The sequence below is a fragment of the Mauremys mutica genome, chromosome 15 (assembly GCF_020497125.1).
Source record: "Mauremys mutica isolate MM-2020 ecotype Southern chromosome 15, ASM2049712v1, whole genome shotgun sequence".
In the NCBI taxonomy this organism is placed as follows: Eukaryota; Metazoa; Chordata; order Testudines; family Geoemydidae; genus Mauremys; species Mauremys mutica.
The window spans coordinates 7495981-7514456 of record NC_059086.1 but is presented as its reverse complement, the minus strand read 5'-3'; the positions used below and the strand labels follow the sequence as shown (position 1 = coordinate 7514456).

Here is an 18476-nt window from a genome sequence, read left to right as displayed (position 1 = left end):
CCCAAAAAGATACTGGAAAAAATGATTAATCTACCAATTTATTAAAAGCTAGAGGATAATAGGTGATAAGTAAGAACCAAGATGGATTTGTCAAGAACAAGCAAGTGCGGCTCTAGGCACAAGCAAAGCAAGCACGTGCTTGGGGCAGCCCATTTGCCGGGGCAGCAGGGAAGCTGAGAACCAACAGGGGGCTCTGGGAGCTGTAGTTCCTTGGTTAGCTCCCTGCCTATAGAGCCAGCCCTGGAGCAGGGAAAGAACTACATTTCCCAGCATTCCCTTGGCCACTACCAACTGGGAAGGAAGGAGGGGGACCTCATGCGGCAGCCTGCTGTGAGTGCTGTGAATGGTAGGGAGACCAGACTTTAACATTCAAAAAACAGGAGAGTCCACGGGGAGGGAAGCCCCCCCGCCACCATCCACTCCCTCCGACTGCCCCCCACAGAAACCCCAACCCATCCAACCCCCCCCGCTCCCTGTCCCCTGATCACCCCCTGCTGGGACCCCTGCCCCTAACTGCCCCCCAGGACCCCACCCCCTATCTAAGCGCCGCTGGTCCTTGTTGCCCGATTGCCCCATCCCGGGACCCCTGCCCCTAACTGCCCCCCAGGACCCCACCCCCTATCTAAGCGCCGCAGGTCCCTGTCACCCGATTGCCCCATCCCGGGACCCCTGCCCCTAACTGCCCCTTGGGACCCCAGCCCCCACCTAAACCTCCCTTCTCCTTGTCCCCAACTGCCCCCCTAGGACCCCACCCCCTAGCTGTCCCCTGACAAACCCCTGGGACTCCCATGCCTATCCAACCGCTGCCTGTCCCCTTACGGCCCCCCCGAACCCCTGACCCATCTAACCCCCCCCTTCTCCCTGTCCCTTGACTGCCCCCCCAAACCCCTTACCCCTTCTCCAACCCCCCCAGCCCCCTTACCGTGCCACTCAGACCAGCTTGTCTGGTTCCGCGCAGCGCCAGACACACTGCTGCATACATGCTGCCGTGCTCCCCCGCGGAGCCCATGGAGCCCACAGCCCCCCCTCCACCCCCACCCCAGCACCTGCCTTCCAGATTTGAACACCCCAAAATTCAGGAGTGCTCAAGCTTAGTTTGGGCAGTTGCTACTTCTTTTCTCCCAAATCAAGTATACTGATCCACTGTAACTTGCTGTAGAAAAACTAGGATAAAATTGAGCAAGAAATGCTTCCCAGCGGTTATTAGGACTGGAATTGCTATTTTCAATAGCCATTGCCTTTTGTTTGTTTGTTTAAAAGGAAGACAGTGATATTGCATTGGCAAATTCCCCATAGAAACAAAGAGTGGAACAAAAGAATAATAAAGGCACCTCAACTTTTCCTCATTTATGTAGGACAGTCTTATAATATGCATCCAGATATCCTTCAATCAAACAAGGTGAAAATTGTTCCACTTTACTGCAGTTCTGTAACCATATGGGACCCAATCCTGTTTGTGTTCTGTGCACATCCAAAATTCCTGCTGAATGACCCACCCTGGGAGCAAGTTTCCAGTGACCCAGGGCTGTGGCGGAAGGAGGGTGCGGGTGAGGGGGGAGACCCCAGGGCTGGGGTTGCAGGAGGTGTGGGGGGGGGAGCCCAGGGCTGGGACGAGGGGCAGCCAAATTTTTTTTTGCTTGGGGCAGCAAAAAACCTAGAGCCGGCCCTGGCCACCTGAATACTACCATTCTGTCCCTCATAAACAGCACGAAAAAATAATGATGTTTCATTGGCAGTTACTTGCACAGCCTATGGCAATAGAGTAATCAAAATTGTACAGCAAAGTTTGTTGCAGTTGCAACTTTAGAATTGGCCATGGATATTAAACCTCACAAACATCTTGAAAAAAATACAGCAACGAGGCATAAACCATATTACACCTGTCTTTCTACAATTTTCTAAATTTTAATAGGGTTCCAAGATTGGACAATGCGGACGGCAAAAGCGTATATCTCATGATGGCAGTTCCTAGACGGCTGCAGGAGCCAGTTAAGGTATATTAGGCAAATAGTGTGGGGACGCTTGTAAACAAGCCATATGTCCAGCATTACTCCTCTGTGACTGTGTGAGTGCTACGCCACAATTGATATTAATAACACAAGTAAAGGTTGGGCTGAACTAGGACAAAAGAAACTGGTTAATGAGGTAGTACAAATTCAGGATGGGATCTGTGCTATAGGTTTTCATAATTTTTTCCATAGCTGGCAACATTTGCCCTACAAGTGATGCTGGATTCTGCATACTTGTTACCAGCAGAATACCAAATAGGAGCCCAGGCCTCTGGCCAACAAGCAAAAGGCAGTACTGTCATTGAAATGATCATTCCACCTGAACACTTACAAGACTTACTGATTGAGCTGTTCCCCCCAGTGGAACACTTGCAGTTGGATAGACATGATTTGGTGGCGAGAACCAAGGAACCTCTAATACAAATAACTTAATTGATCCAGCAGCAAATGAATGAAAAGAAAATGTACAAAGAGAGGTGGAAAGACTCTGGTGGGCAATTCTGGAGGATGTGACTTTACATCCAGTGGCCCGAACCCTTAGCGTAATCCTAATGGGAGTCCACGCCCTAACAATTGTTATTCTCATGGGAATGTGATGTTACATGTTATGTCAAACCAAGAAAGCTAAGCTACAGTACTGAGTGAAGAAGGGGATGCGAATGTGAATCAGTACCGCTGTGGTAATGAATAATCATTTTAAGGAGTAAGGTGTTAAAGAATATACTTCTAACATATACAGCATATAAGCCCCCATCATATATCACATATGATCATTTATCAACCACATAGTAATCACAACATATATTCATTTATATATATCCATATATTTATTTTATTTATAAAATTTAGATTTTTTTTCTTAACAAAGCCCCAAGTGTGGACTAACAAATACCGGCAAAGGCCATCTCATACCATTCAGTGAAGTTAACAACACACAAGCACAGACCCCACAACTCAGTCAAGGTCCCGAAACTAACATTCCCAGGCCCACCATAAGGGACTAATAATAATTGGATAATAAAATTTGTCTAGCAGTTGTACGAGGGAATGTGCCGACTAAGGGACAGATGGGGCATGAGTGTATGGATGGTAAAATAAGGTAACCACATAATAATGTTTAGCCCACTGGGTTCTCTTTACTCCACGCATTATGATTTTCTGGGATGATGGGAAAACATCCTCCCCATAAAAAGACAAAAAGTGGGGGAATGTAGTAAGATGAGGTCCTGAAAGAAAAGTCCTTGTATCAGAGGCCCGGTCTGAGGCCTAAGGCCTGAGCTAAGGTAATGGTCAAGACTTTGCTGATATAAAACAAAGTTCAGCTCTGAGCCAGAGGCAGACCCTGCTCCCAGAATCTGGCATGTAGTGGGCTGATGCTATAAAAAACACACATACCGAAAAGGTTCTGGGCACAAGTGATGTAAAGATGTGCCAGGATGGTACCAGAAAACTCCTGCATGGATTAGACGGTCCAGTGCCAGTCAGCTTCTCCACATCTGCTTTCCATGATCCTGTCCCATAGCTCAGCTCGCTGCAATAGCCCCCCAGCATGTAGAGCAGTGATACATGGACCTCAGCGGCTCAGGAGCTGAATTAGCCATCACCATTATGCTAAAGAGCCACAGTAGGTGAATTGATTGTTTCATTTCCTATAGTACTATTCATATTTAAACATTATGATGGGAAATATTTAGTTTTTTATCTATATCTATTATTCTCACAACAAATAAGTTAGTAGTTTAGTGCAAGTTGATAACTTAATGGGTTAATAACATAGTAAAAGCATCCACATTGGTTAATAACTTAGATCTGCTAATAATTAAATCACCATGTTTCAATAGCGTGTGCTGCAGAGCTGCAGGAGACACATTGAAGAGCTTCTTGCACTTCACGAGTGGTAGTCTGAGAATCACTGCTATAGAGAGATGATAGCTCCTAAGCTGTCCCACGTGGGGCAGGCTGCGTGACACCCCCCACTCCTTCCCGTCCCTGTTGTGGATTCCGGGACTCAGCTAGCACTGCTGTTCGCAGATCCAGTGCTCAGTCACGGGGCAGGTGGCATCATTCCACTTCCCGTCGAAGCGGAGGCTGCCACAGTCCTCCCCTTGCTGCCCAACATTGCTGGGTTCCCCGGTCCCCCAGAACCTGAAATGCAAACCGAAGCCCCATGGAATTAGAGGTGGGTATGGAAGTTCTACAAGGGAGGTGGGGTACCAAAAACTTTGGATGGAAGGACCTTGGTGGATGCCAGCTGCTTCATACAGCTCTAGCTGCCTTTAAATGTCACCATCCAAACAGCAGGGGTTGGCAGGCCAGGTGGTGCAGTCGCTGGGTAAGAGGAAGTTGGATGGATGGAAGAACGCAGAGGATAGGTGGCTGCTCATCACAGCAGAGAGGGCAGTCGGGGCACAAAGAGACCGATGCTTGACTCTGCCTGCACTGCAGAAACATGATTTAGATGGCTCTGCTCCTACCGCAACTCCCACCGGTGGATGCCTGTATCCCAGCACCCCTGCAAATGCTCCACTTGTTCCTGGCTTACACAGGCTGCCCTGGTGACAATCATCTCCCATCCAATCCCCAGTGTGGCTGGAGTCATAGCAACAGAACAGAGTCCACATGCGTACAGTGTCTCTGGTTCGAAAACCTCCTCCATGCAGGTCGAGTGAAATGAGCCGGCTCCTAGGGGACAGGCCTCCATGTCACCAAGGCCAATGGGCCGTGACTGGTCTGATAGTTTTAGCAGAGAGAGTCAAGGTGGGCATGGACTGATCTACCTACTCAATGCTTGAGGTGGTGCCTGGAGATCAGGGCCATGGCAGGTTGGTGCTAACCACTGAATAGGGGGAAGCTGGCCCAGCCACTGCTCAAGCCAGAGCTATTCTCAGCTTGGAGGACATCAGTTTCCAGTCCATTTTACAGGGGAGGAAACTGAGGCATAGAGCAGGGAGAGACGTCCCTCACAGTCTGCCAGCAGAGAACACTCATGGGGCTGGGACTAGAACCCAGGAGTGCTGCCTCCTTCTCCATGGCCCTGTCCCCATGGGGCCATGTTGCTGTTCTCCCCAGCACCTTTCCTTAGCATGACATTCAGAATGTCCCATTGTAAAGCAGCTTTTTGCTCCCCAGGAACATCCCAGGTCCAGCCCCTTCTCTGTGCTGACCCTGGATGACATTAGCATGGAGGCAGTAGCAGACTCAACCTTCTTTACATGCTTTAGCCAATAAAGGGGACCAGGAACCCCTCTGGCATTAATTGCAATAGTATCAGTGCTCCATCTGGCTCTTTAAAGCAGAAACAACAGACTGTAACGGACAGTTCTTTCTCTATAGAGGCCGAACAGAGAGGGACTTGCCTGACAGACGGGGGCTGCCATCCAGCCAGCGCCACTCCCCTTCCTTCGCTGAGTCGCTGAGGCCCAGCCAGTGCACGTTGGGCTCAGTGATGTGGTTAGACAAAAACCTCTATGTGGGAAAACAGGTGAAGGAGACAATCATGATCCCGAGCAGAAGTTGAGGGGGGGAGGTGAGGAGGTTTCATGGGGCTGGTGTTTGTGGCCAGCAGAGTCTGTAGCTATAGATTGTCACTCCTCCCCCTGTTTTTCCAAACCTTTACATTAGGGCTGGCCACCCTTCATTTCCCATAAGGCCCCAGGCACTCCCATGATGCATCGCTTTCTCTCTTCAAGAGGAGTGACCATTGTGCATCATGGGAGATGTAGACTGACTAGGTAGCCTGATCTCTAAAGAATGGGGGCCTGAGATATCGAAACTACAGCTCCCATGAGGCACTGCAGCAGCATTTCCAAATTGAAATGTTTCGATTTTCAACCAAAAAAATTGAAATATATATAAATCTTTGCCCCCCAAAATGAAATTTTCTACAGGAAAAAAAATGTTCATTTTCTGACCAGCTGTACTTCAAATGCCTCATCCCTGCCCTTTGTCCTGCAAATCTTCCCTTCAGAGTGGGAGGTGAACACTGGCCTGTGCGCTGTTTGGTGCAGGTAATTTTCAGTCCTGGCTTAACTACATCTCTCGAGGGATGAATATTTCACACTCCAAAGGGACATTGCGAGGTCGGCGTAAGTTTTAGTGTAGACTAGGCCTTAGAGCGTGAAACCACACACCATGCTACCTTTAGCGTTACCAGTCACTACTATACCTTGTCTACACATGGAAGCTGACTGGCGTTCAGTAATCCTTCCCTGAGTACTTCAGAATCCGTGACTTCAATTCCAGAATAATTCATGTGCTTCATATGATTTATTCCAAGAAATCCTGGAATAAAATCATGCTTGTTCTGAAATAGCCGCAACCTCAATGGGGCACTATCCCAGAATAGCTACTCTGGTCAACTCTTCCTGTAGATAACTCCATTTAGACCACTGTGGGCTTTTGCTTTAAATAGGATTAAAGGTTTGGTGTTTGTGGTGGCTAGTGTTTCACTCGACCAGTTTAACACATGCTAAAGTACAACTGCTTTGTCTTGACTCGTTTATTAAACTATGCTGTATAATGCAACAAGCTTTAAATTCTAAACAAGGTGTCCAGTGGGCAGGGGTCTGAGGGTGTGTGGTTAACATGTCAAATCCTACTATGGCCAAAGTGTGCTGTAGCTGGCAAGGCTGTGTCTGCACTTGGGGGACACTGGCAGGCTTACCCCCTGCTGAGCTCCTTTGCCCCACTGAGCTCCCACAGCTTCAATATTGTTGGAATTTGACATCAAGGCTCTGGGGCTGCAGGTTTAATATGGTGGCGCTTTGTTCCAGGAGCCGAGGTTTCTCCTGTGCCTGCTGGCTTATCCAAAGCAGTGGGAATCAATTCCCTGAAACCCCATAGCATGGACAAGGCCAGATCCCCTGCTACTAAAATCAGTGAGAGCAACCGCTGGCTCCTCCGGGACGGGACTGAGCCTTCCTGCTGGCTCTTGCGTAAGTAGTTAACACATTTCAAGGGACCATTCATGGTGAAGTGGCCTGTTAACACCCCTCCAATCATAAGGGGGAAGGCAGCTGTGGGGGATGGGGAGTTGTTAGTGGATTATAGCTCCAGTCTCTCTCTCCAGTCCATGATTTTTAGTGTCTAGCAGAGTTAGGAATTTCAGCTTTCAGGCTCATCTTTTGCAGGGGTTGTGCAGGCTTCATCTGAGGACAAGGACTGAGAGGCTGGATACCGAGGACTTGTCCACGGCTTGTGTAGTCACAGAACAGCGCTGGGAGAGAGCTCTCCCAATGCTCTAAAAAAACCCACCTCCCTGAGGGGTGTGGCTACCAGTGCTGGTGCATAGGTTGTATTAGCATGTTACAGTGCTGACCCGTGCAGCGCCCAGAAGGAGGGGAGGGGAGGGGAGAAGTGTTTTTTCACACTCCGAGCAAGAAAGTTCTAGTGCTGTGAAGTGCCAGTGTAGACCAGCCCAGAGTGTTCTTAGCTTATTTTCCTGTGAGTTCATTTGACAGCCTCATGGCTGGTTGGCTGGCTTCACCCACATTGGGGTGATGGTGTTTAATGCCTATCTGATCCGGCGCACATCTAGGACCCATGGATCTTGAAAGCGGAGCTGTGTGTGGGGTTTGCAACTGTTTGGGCAGGGTGTGGTGCTGCTTTGAGTTGGTGTCCTGGTCTGTGGGGAGCTTGCTTCTGATGATCTTGGAGAGGCTGGGGAGTCTGAAGATCAGAAAAGGGAGTTCAGGAAAAATCTTTCCTGGCGAGGTCCCCACTGAGTGTGATTCTAACTACAACCCATAGAATTGTAGGAGTGGAAGAGACCTCAAGGTCCTCTAGTCCAGTCCCTTGCATTCAAGGCAGGAATAAGTATTATCTAGGCTAGGAGTGGCCAAACTGGGCCAGAAAAGGAGCCAGAATTTACCAATGTACATTGCCAAAGAGCAACAATAATAATCTCTACGGTGCCACAAGTACTCCTGTTCTTTTTGTGGATACAGACTAACACGGCTGCTACTCTGAAACCAGTAATAAATCAGCAACTCCGCTGATCAGGGCCTCCCCCTCCTTCCACACACCTCCCCATGAGCTGTTTTGTGGCATGCAGGAGGCTCTCGGGGGGGGGGGAAGGAGCAAGGGGCTGGGAAGGAGTGAAGTAGGGGCAGCAGGGCTGGCTCCAGGCACCAGAGAAGGAAGCAGGTACCTGCCGTGGCCAATAGAAAGGGGCGGCATGTCTGGGGACTTAGGCAATTCAACAGGGGCCTTTCACTCCCTCTCCTCGAATTCGGTGGCAGCTCAATCAGGTGTTGGTATGTTTTTCTTCACCACTAGGGGTGGCAAAAAATGCTGGAGCCAACCCTGTGTGGCAGAGCCAGCGGCTGAGCAGTGAGCACCTCCTGGCACATTGGAAAGTTGGTGCCTGTAGCTCCAGCCCCAGAGTTGGTCCCTATACAAGGAACCGCATATTAACTTCTGAAGAGCTGCATGTGCCTCTGGAGCCACAGATTGGCCACCTCTGATCTAGACCATCCCTGACAGGTGTTTGTCTAACCTGCTCTTAAGAATGTCCAATGATGGGGATTCCACAACCTCACTAGACAATTTATTCCAGTGCTTAACTGCCCTGACAGGAAGTTCTCTCCCTATGACTAATCTAAATCTCCCTTACTGCTATTTCAGCCCATTGCTTCTTATCCTAGAATATCAGGGTTGGAAGGGACCTCAGGAGGTCATCTAGTCCAACCCTCTGCTCAAAGCAGGACCAATCCCCAACTAAATCATCCCAGCCAGGGCTTTGAGAAGCCCGAACTTAAAAACCTCTAAGGAAAGAGATTCCACCACCTCCCTAGGTAACCCATTCCAGTGCTTCACCACCCTCCTAGTAAAAGTTTTTTCCCTAATATCCAACCTAAACCTCCCCCACTGCAACTTGAGATCATTACTCCTTGTTCTGTCATCTGGTACCCAGGGCCGCCCAGAGAATTCAGGGGGCCTGGGGCAAAGAAATTTTGGAGGCCCCTTCTATAAAAAAATTGCAGTACTACATTCTCCTGGGGGCCCTTGCGGGGCCCAGGGCAAATTTCCCCACTTGCTCCCCCCCACGGGTGCCCCTGGGAAAAATAAACCTTCCACATCTCAGCACAAACCCAGTTTTGAGAAAACTTCTTTACAAGGTATCACTGGTTCTCAGCATCAGCTAGTACTAAAAGGCACTAAAGCTCATTAAAAGGGTTGGACAAATATTTTCAATCAAAACTTTTTCTGGATCGAAAACTAGGGTTTTTTTTTTAAAGCAGAAAAAAATCACGGACAATGTCTGCTTTCCTTCAAAATTTGTTATGGTTTTTTTTAATTGAAAAGCTGAAATTAGTCTGCCAAAACCTGAAAGTGGTTTGAGGTTTCAGAAGTGTGTGGCCAAATATTTGCCTCTTGCTGTGTTTGATTGTTTAAAGAAACAATAAAAAATTCAGCTTAAAAAAAAATCCAAAACTTTTGAACCACCTCAGCTTGTGACCAAACACCTGAGCCCATCCAGGCAGAGATTTTTCCAGGTTTCTGATACTCTGCTGGCTTCCTTGACTCATATCAGTCTCCATAACTTTGACAAACAGAGGCTAGGGACACCATTCCTTACTCATCCTGGCTAATAGCCATTAATGGACTTAATCTCCATGCAGTTTCCTAGAGACTGGCTCCATGGGGTCCCTCACAAACTGAAGACAGTTACTGTGGGTTTGTCTTTAGTACAGCTTATGTACATACTCCACAAACTGAGCATTTGAGCTTGTTCCAGAATCTGGGATGAGCCTACTTTGTCAAAACTGAAATGCTCAAAATAGCAAATGCATGTGAATGGACACAGGGTGCTAAAATTAAATTAACCCAGGGGTTCTCAAACTGGAGGTCAGGACCCCTCAGGGGGTCACGAGGTTATTACTGGGGGTTGTGAGCTGTCAGCCTCCACCTCAAACCCCACTTTGCCTCCAACATTTATAATAGTGTTAAATATATAAAAAAGTGTTTTCAATTTATAAGGGGGGAGGTCGCACTCAGAGGTTTGCTATGTGAAAGGGTCACCAGGACAAAAGTTTGAGAACCACTGAATTAACCCCTCTGAAGCCTCAGGGAATACAGGGAAGGAGGGGGGGTCTCCCTTGGTAGGGTTAGGAAGGCTCTTGCTCTTTTCATGTGATCCCTCCCCCCAGTGGCTAATTTTAAATGACGCTACCCTCCCCTGACATGAATCTCCCTAGGGCACTGAAATTACATGTAGACTATAATTTGGCATGTGAGAAGTGAAAGGGATGGGAGCCCTAATGGAAAAGCTAACAGCTTGGCTTTTCTGCAAGCCTCCAACTGCTGAATGAGCTTCAGGGTAGGGAAGGCTGTGCCTCCCCAACAGCCTGGCCCTGCCCCCTATCTGACCCCCATCCGCCCACCCCCGAATCCCTGACCCATTCTGCTCCTTGTCCCCTCACCATCATCCAGAGACCCCACCACCCCAACCACCACCCCGGGACCCCACCCCTGCTCCCTATACCCTGACTGCCCCGACCCCTATCCACCCCCCCGCTGAATCCTGACAGACCCCCCCACCCAGAATGCCCACGATCCAACCCCCCTGTTCCCTGTTCCCTGTCCGCCCCCTCCCTGTCCCTGGGACTCCCTGCCCCTTAGCCAACCCCCCCAGCCCCAGCCTCTTACTCCCAGCTCCCTCCTCACCCGGAGCCTCAGCGCATCGCTGAACAGCTGCAGCGTGTCGCGGCCTGAGCCCCGCCCCGCTCCGAGCCGCGTGGTGAGGGGGCGGGTCTGTGAGCTCCACGCCGAGCGGAGGGAGCTGAGCTCAGCCCGGAGCTCGCAGCCCCGCCCCCTCACCACGCGGGTCGGAGCGGGGCGGGGCTCAGGGGCCCCGCCGGAGCCAGGCTGCAGCGGTGTCCAGGGACACTGTTTGATGTGCTGAGGCTCCTGGAGATGGGAGGAGGCGGGGGTAAGGGGCTGGGGCAGGAGCCTCAGCTGTTCTCTTGGGGGCCCCTGAGGAGCCCAGGGCCCCGGGGCAAATTGCCCCACTTGTCCCCCCCTCTGGGCGGCCCTGCTGGTACCACTGAGAACAGTCTAGATGCATCCTTTTTGGAACCCCCTTTCAGGTGATTGAAAGCAGCTATCAAATCCCCCCTCATTCTTCTCCTCTGCAGACTAAACAATCCCAGTTCCCTCAGCCTCTCCCCATATGTCATGTGCTCCAGCCCCCTAATCATTTTTGTTGCCCTCTGCCAGATTCTTTCCAATTTTTCCACATCCTTTTTGTAGTGTGGGGCCCAAAACTGGACATAGTTCTCCCGATGAGGCCTCACCAATGCCTAATAGAGGGGAATGATCATGTCATAGGTTTATTCCCCACTTTGAACTGTAGCGTTCACAAGATGGGGACCTGCATGGGCTTCTTTAAACTTAAATCCTAGTTAGATTTGGTAAAAGCTGCCACCAGCCAGGTTTTTAGTGTCTGGCACACTCCCTGTTCCCCCAAAACTTTCCCTGGGAACACAGATCCAAACTCCTTGAATCTCAACACAAAGGGAAATAAACCATTCCCCCCCCCACCTTCTTCCCCCCTCCCCTAGCCGTTGGGAGAGATCACCACAGAGTCAAACTCCTTGAATCAAAACAAAGAGGGATTCACTTTTCCCCCCTCCCCTTCCCCTGAAAATCCAAACAAGGGAAGAAATCAATCAGGTTCTAAAAAAAAAAGGATTTTATTAAAAGAAAGAAAAAAGTACACTATCTCTGTATCAACAGGATGAAAAAATATACAGGGTCTAACTTATAAAACTGGAGAGACTCCCCCCCCCCCCTTTCTCAAAATAATCAAAGTAACAGCAAACAGAAATAAAGAATTTTTTCTAGCAAACACACAATTGCAAATGCAGAAATTAATTATAAGACTAGTCCGCCTTTCTAATACTCACTATACTGAATAGAAGAAGATACTTCAGGAAATTTGGAGAACTTGGATATATGTCTGGCAACTCTTTGATCCAAAGAGAGAACGGCAACCCAAACAAAGAACACAGACAAAGACTTCCCTCCACAGAAATTTGAAATTATCTTGTCCCCTGATTGGTCCTTTGGTCAGGTGTCCGTCAGGTTACTGAGCTTGTTAACCCTTTACAGGTAAAAGAGACCTTAACTATCTGTTTATGACAGATCACATCTCTCAATTTGCTGGCAATGCCTCTACTTATACAGCCCAAAATGCCGTTAGCCTTCTTGGCAATAAGGGCACACTGGCTCCTGTCCAGCTTCTTGTCCACTAAGCTCTAGGTCCTTTTCTGCAGAACTGCTGCCTAGCCATTCAGTCCCAGTCTGTAACAGTGTATGGGATTCTTCCATCCTAAGTGCAGGCCTCTCTGTGCACTTGTCCTTGTTGAACCTCATCAGATGTCTTCTGACCCAATCCTCTAATTTGTTTAGGTCCCTCTGTATCCTATCCCTACCCTCCAGTGTATGTACCACTCCTCCCAGTTTAGTGTTGTCTGCAAACTTGCTGAGGGTGCAGTCCTCCAGATCATTAATGAAGATATTGAACAAAACCAGCACCAGGACTGACCCTTGGGGCACTCCACTTGATACCAGCTGCTAACTGGACATGGAACCATTGAGCCTGACGATCTAGCCTGCTTTCTAGGCACCTTATGGCAAGAATACTGTGGAAGACTGTATCAGAAGCTTTGCTAAAGTCAAGGAATAACAGATTACTACTTCCCCTCATTCACAGAGCCAGTTCCCTCTTCGTAGAAGGCAATTAGGTTAGTCAGGCATGACTTGCCCTTGGTGAATCCATGCTGACTGTTCCATGCTTCAGAATTTTTCCAGGGACTGAGGTGAGGCTGACTGGCCTGTAATTCCCCAGATCCTCCTCCTGCCCTTTTTTTTTTAAAGATGGGCACTACATTAGTCTTTTTCCAGTCATCCGGGACCTCCCTCGATCGCCATGAGTTTTCAAAGATAATGGCCAACGGCTCTGCAATCACATCTGTCAACTCCTTTAGCACCCTCGGATGCAGTACATCTGGCCCCATGGAATTGTGCTCATCCAGCTTTTCTAAATAGTCTTGAACCACTTCTTTCTCCACAAAGGACTGGTCACCTCCTTCCCCTACCGTGCTGCCCAGTGAAGTAGTCTGGGAGCTGACCTTGTTCATGAAGATGGGCAAAAAAAGCACTGAGTACATTAGCTGCTTTTCCCCTATGACTGGAGGGGTTTTAACAAGTCACTTCACCTTCAATGGTCCCTTGCTATCAGTAGTTAGCACATATTCTAAACAGTCTGTTCCACCTTGTGTTTAGCTGTGATGCTCTGAGTACCTTTCCCAGCCCTGAAATGAGCTCTTTGTGGTTCCAAAGCTTGTCTCTCTCACCAACTGGCTTTGATCCAATAAAAGATATGGCCTCCGCTACCCTGTCTCTCTCATCCTGCGACGAGCGCTTGCTACACCAACACTGCAAACATCTCATGAGTTGTCAGCATTGTGGTCAGGAAAAGTCTCTTGCAAACAAGTCTATATCCTGCTCCAACCCTCTGTGCCAGGCCCCCGCCTGTCAATAGGAAGCTTAACTGTTGTGCAGGTATAAAACCTCTCTGAGCTGTTACTGAGGGCCTGAGCATGTACCGTACAGGTGTTGGCAATGCTCCCAAATCCCAAGAGAGAACCTTTTCCAACAGACCAGCTAGCACCCCTGGCATTGTGATTCCTCTGCATGCCCATGCCCCTTATAACTCGGGAGGGCAGCAGGATCAGGTCTAGCATAGTGGGCACCCATAAGAATGGCCATACTGGGTCAGACCATTGGTCCATCTAGTCCAGTATCTGGTCTTCTGACAGTGGCCAGCACCAGCTGCTTCAGAGGGAGTGAACAGAACAGGTCAACTTCCAAGTGGTCCACTCCCAGCTTCTAGCAGTTAGAGGCATAGGACACCCAGAGCATGGAGTTGCATCTTCCTTCTAAAGCACAGCTCAGGAGAACTCTGGAACAAGATCTGTTCCAAGTAAGTGGTCTGGGGAGAGAGCAGGGCCAATGTCCTCCTGTTCATGTTATCTGTGGGTGTAGAGTCGTGGTGTGTTCAAACCGGTCCAGAAGCCTTTCATTGTGCACTCACACTAGGCTTTTCCTCCTCAGACGTAGATGAGACTGCTGCCACTTCTCCCTTTGTTCTTGGCTCCAAGGCAAATCGCACCTTAAGCACAAGTCAAAGGTGAGAGCTAACTCTCCTCTGGCATCTTTTAGCAGCCACTCTGCACCCCTTTGGGAAAAGAGGGCCACAGATCAGGCCGGGTCCCCCACTGGTGTGAATGTCCCAGCTCTACTATCAGAGGGGTAGCCGTGTTAGTGTCAAGAGCTGTGGCACTGGTAACTTTATTGCAAGTCTCATGATCCTTGGGGGCTTGTAAAGCCCCAGCAGCTGGGAAGCTGAGTGACTTAAAACAAGTGTCTAGCCCTGCTGGTTGAGAGGAAAGGTTGAAAACATGGACTGTGTGAGCCTAAATGCTCAGTAACCAGCAGGCAAAAAGAAACCAACTCCTAGGATTTCGTGGGGTTTGGGGGCCTGACTTTTACGCTGGTTTGTGTTTAACACTTGGGGCTGGCCACACCGTCTGGCCAGCAGGGCTCTTGTCCCTCCAACAGCTCTGTGCACTCCTGCAATAGTCACTCTTGGATGATGCTGTTCTAGTTGGGTGGCCAGAAATCTAACGGAACTTCCCTAGACACACCCCTGCAGTGCCCAGGGCTGTAATGGGCCTGCTTCTGCTCACATTACACCCGTACAGCCTGACTAAGGGCTGCAGATTGCATGGGTATAAGTGAGGTCAGAACTGGGCCAGGACATGGGTCTGCTGGGCATAAATGGAGCCACCACGAGAACTGCTTGGAGATTCCTGTCTGAGTTTGCAAGGGATAAAAAAGAACTGATGTGCCCGGGTCTCTCAGATAATGTGGACACTGTCACAGGGCAGCTGGCCCCATAGGTCTTGGCCCCACCTGTGACCTGTTTTCCCCAAGTGGGAAGAATGGAGGTCACATGACAGGGTCATGTCCCCCCCCTTCCACCCGGTTAGGTCTCTGTGGTAGATAAGGCAAGTCCTGGGGAAGCTGCAGGGAAGAAGGCGGCTCCAGCTGGGCAGGACTGGGAGTGGCCTGCCAAGGCAAGTCAGGCTCCAGGCAGCCTCTGAGTGGGGAGGAGGAAGATACAGACCTTAAAATATAGACACTCTTGGTTGGGACGTGGAGGGCTCTGTTTTGGAGCCGTCTGTGCTAAGTCAGCCTCAGTACGGGTGTCACAGGCTGTGAGAGCCTCTGGGAAACCACTGAGGAGCCCCGAGGATGGGGAAACTGAGGCTGGCCATGCCAGAAGCAGGTGCTTTGGAGGCAGCAATCCGGTTAGAAATACATTGCTCTGTTCCCGTTCCCTTCTCCCCATGTGCGTGAAGGAGGAAGCCCAACTCAATTTCTGTTCCTTTGGGTCTATCAGGATCCAAAATGTCTGATGGCAGGGCCAGAGTCTGTGAAAGTCCATTAGCAACTTCACCAGCATTGCGGAACTTCTCATAGCTTATCCCCTTGTAACTGAGAGCATGGGGGCTCCTGGGTCCTTCTCATGGCTTAGGGCTTGTCTCTACTTGCAGTGCTACAGCTGTGGTGCTTTAGTGAAGACACTACTGTGGCAATGGGCGGGCGTAGCTAACCCACCTCCCCGGGAGGCGGTAGCTATGTCGATGGGAAAAGCTCTCTTGTCGACCCAGCATTGTTTACCTGGGGGGCTAGGGCGGTATAGCTGCATGGCTCAGGAGGGAAGTGGGGGTGCAGGCATTCACCTGGCCTCAGACAATGCAGTGTGGCGAGTTAGTAAGCTCGTGAAGCCTGGCAGTTACAGGGCACTGGGGCAGGGGATCCAGAGTTCAGTGGAATAGAAGCCGCACGGTAGCTTTGGGGGACAAACAGCTGAACACCAGAGATGCGGGGGGGAGGGGTGTCTTACTGGAAGTGAAACGTTCCCTAAGGGAACGCAGGCTGAGTTCCAAGGCAAGACTGGCTATGCAGGAGCAGTCAGCTGTTGGCTGCTTCACTCTGAAATCCTTGTTTGTGAGTGTAACAAGTCTCACTCCTTCTCCTGTTTAACACATGGCTGGTACCCCATGGCAGCAGGAAATGCCAAGTTAACCCAGTTAATGCAAATGTGCTTTCTAAGCAGGGGTCCGAGTGATGGTAGCACCTGGGGACCTCAAATGGGGAGCAGGACCCCGCTGTGCTAGGGGGTGGGCAAACAAGCCAGACTGTTCATGCCCCAGAGAGCTCATGGTCCAGCCACTGTGGGCACATTCTCCACAAACCCTCCCAGCCAGGAGTAAAATCCATGCAGGTGCCTGAACAGCTGCTGTTTGCCAAGGTGGGAGGGGGCCATCGTTCACCTGGGCTGAAGGTCCAAGCTCATGTGTGGGCTGCCCTGGGAAGGCCCATGGCAGCTTACAACCAAGGCATTGTCCCTGCCCTGGGAACAAGACTTACCTGTTACCAGGGGTGTTGTGGGGAACAATCCAGTGCTCGCTGGCATGGAACAGCATAGAATCCCTAAGGCCCATCAAGCACATGACAGTGGCAGATCCCAGGGAATGCCATGGGGGTCCTATTTAGAGCTGCTTTCAGAGCTGGGTAACCTGGACTAAGGTGGGGACATGCTGACAAGTCTCATCTAGCTGCATGTGGGTGGGGCTTATGGAGGCAGGTCCTGAGATGCAGGCATGTCCTATGGACTATCTGGCAGCCTGACACGGGCCATGCTGGCTGCTCACCCTGGTGTATGTGTACTAACTCCTCTCCGTTTTCATCTCATTGATCAGTGTGGTGAGACAGGCCGGGATAGAAACCAGCCAATGCAGGCCATGAGCACCACAGCAGCGTGGACTCCGAAGGGTCTCTCCAAGAGAAATGGTACTGGGTGGGGGCACTAAACTGTTCTGTCTGGGAGGTGGGGAAGGGTGGTGACCAGCTTCCGAAACATCAAGTTATCACAAGAGCCCAGCTGCACTGGGTCAGCCCTGGGTCTTACTGTACTCGTGTCTTGTACTCATCTCTAGGACATTTGCTGTCTGGTCTCTAAAGGGAAGAAACCCCTTTATTTCTAGTTACTAAGGTACTTGCTCAAGGCGCACTGCTTTCATGAGCAGAACATGTCCTGTAGCTGGGAGCCAGCAATCCCATGGAACGAGGGAGCAAAGGAGGGTGGAGGATGCCAGCAAAGCTGCTCCCTGCCCAAAGTGAATGTTACTGAACTAGTGTCACTTCCTCAAAGCTCGGTGTCCTAGAGGACTTTCCTCCACGGCTAGAAACAGGCTGATGTTGCTTTTGAGTCAGAAGCTCTCGGGGGACGGGGGAGAGGGGCTATATAGCGCACACCAAATTGTATAAGTAACATGTGACCCTAAGGCCTGGTCTGTGTACAGATCTTGTACTGGGGCAGTTAGGTCAGTGAGGGGTGTGACTTCTTAGCACTGTAGTCCCCAGTACCACCCCTAGCGTGGATGCAGTTCTGCATCTTTATACCAGTAGAGTTTATTCATCTTCTCCTATAGGAATCGCTATCCCAGGACTAGCACTCCTATACCAGCATAACTGCCTCAACACGAGGGTGCATCATTTTAACTGTACTGGTGGCTCAACCCTTCGATTCAATGCCTTGGCTTCTGACTCTGGAAACATGGTCTTCAGCTTCTGTCACCTTGGCATAACTCAGGGTATGTCCAGACTACCCGCTGGATCGGCAGGTAGCGATCAATTTATCGGGGATCGATATATCGTGTCTCGTCTAGACGCGATATATCGATTTCCCCAAACGCGCTCCCGTCGACTCCGGAACTCCACCAGGGCAAGAGGTGGAAGCGGAGTCGACGAGGGAGCTGCGGGAGGGGAGTCGAAATAAGATACGTCGACTTCAGCTACGTAGCTGAAGTTGCATATCTTACATCGACCCCCCCTCCCCCGCCCCAGTGTAGACCAGGCCTCAAAGATGGCATGTGACATTACCGCAGGACCTGCTGTTTATAAATGTAGTACCTTCCCCCGCCTGCATTGTCATCATTCCTGACTCTCTCTCTCCAGGCTCTCTGTGAGGCTCTTGCTATGGGAAGGAGCAGCCTGGAAAAGAGTCAAAGCTTTTAAACTTTGTCAATATTTTTAAATTTGTAGATTCCCCAGTGGCTGTTTTAGACATGTTCTTACTGTCCAGATTGAGAATAAAATCTCCCTTTGTGTAAACAGTGTGGTGTTGTGTTCTCTGCTTCCGGAAGAGACCATGTCGATGGCCTGACAAGTGCCCCAGTGCGCTTCTGAAAAGTGCATTTCCCATCTACTCTTCCTTCCCAACAGAGATGGCTTGGATGGAATGAACTCTTCATTGCCTTTGAGGAGTGATTTTAATAAGACTGGGACGCTTCAGCTTGGAAAAGAGACAACGCAGGGGGGATATGCTAG

General features: G+C 50.0%; 1 long non-coding RNA gene across 1 annotated transcript; it reads left to right on the top strand.

Moving 5' to 3' along the window:
• Positions 1–299: 299 nt before the first annotated feature.
• Positions 300–18231, top strand: LOC123350388. The gene is made up of 6 exons (XR_006573750.1): positions 300–346; positions 1913–1994; positions 6782–6943; positions 16847–16937; positions 17579–17740; positions 18105–18231. It is a non-coding gene; the product is annotated as an uncharacterized LOC123350388 (long non-coding RNA).
• The last annotated feature ends 245 nt before the right edge of the window (positions 18232–18476 follow it).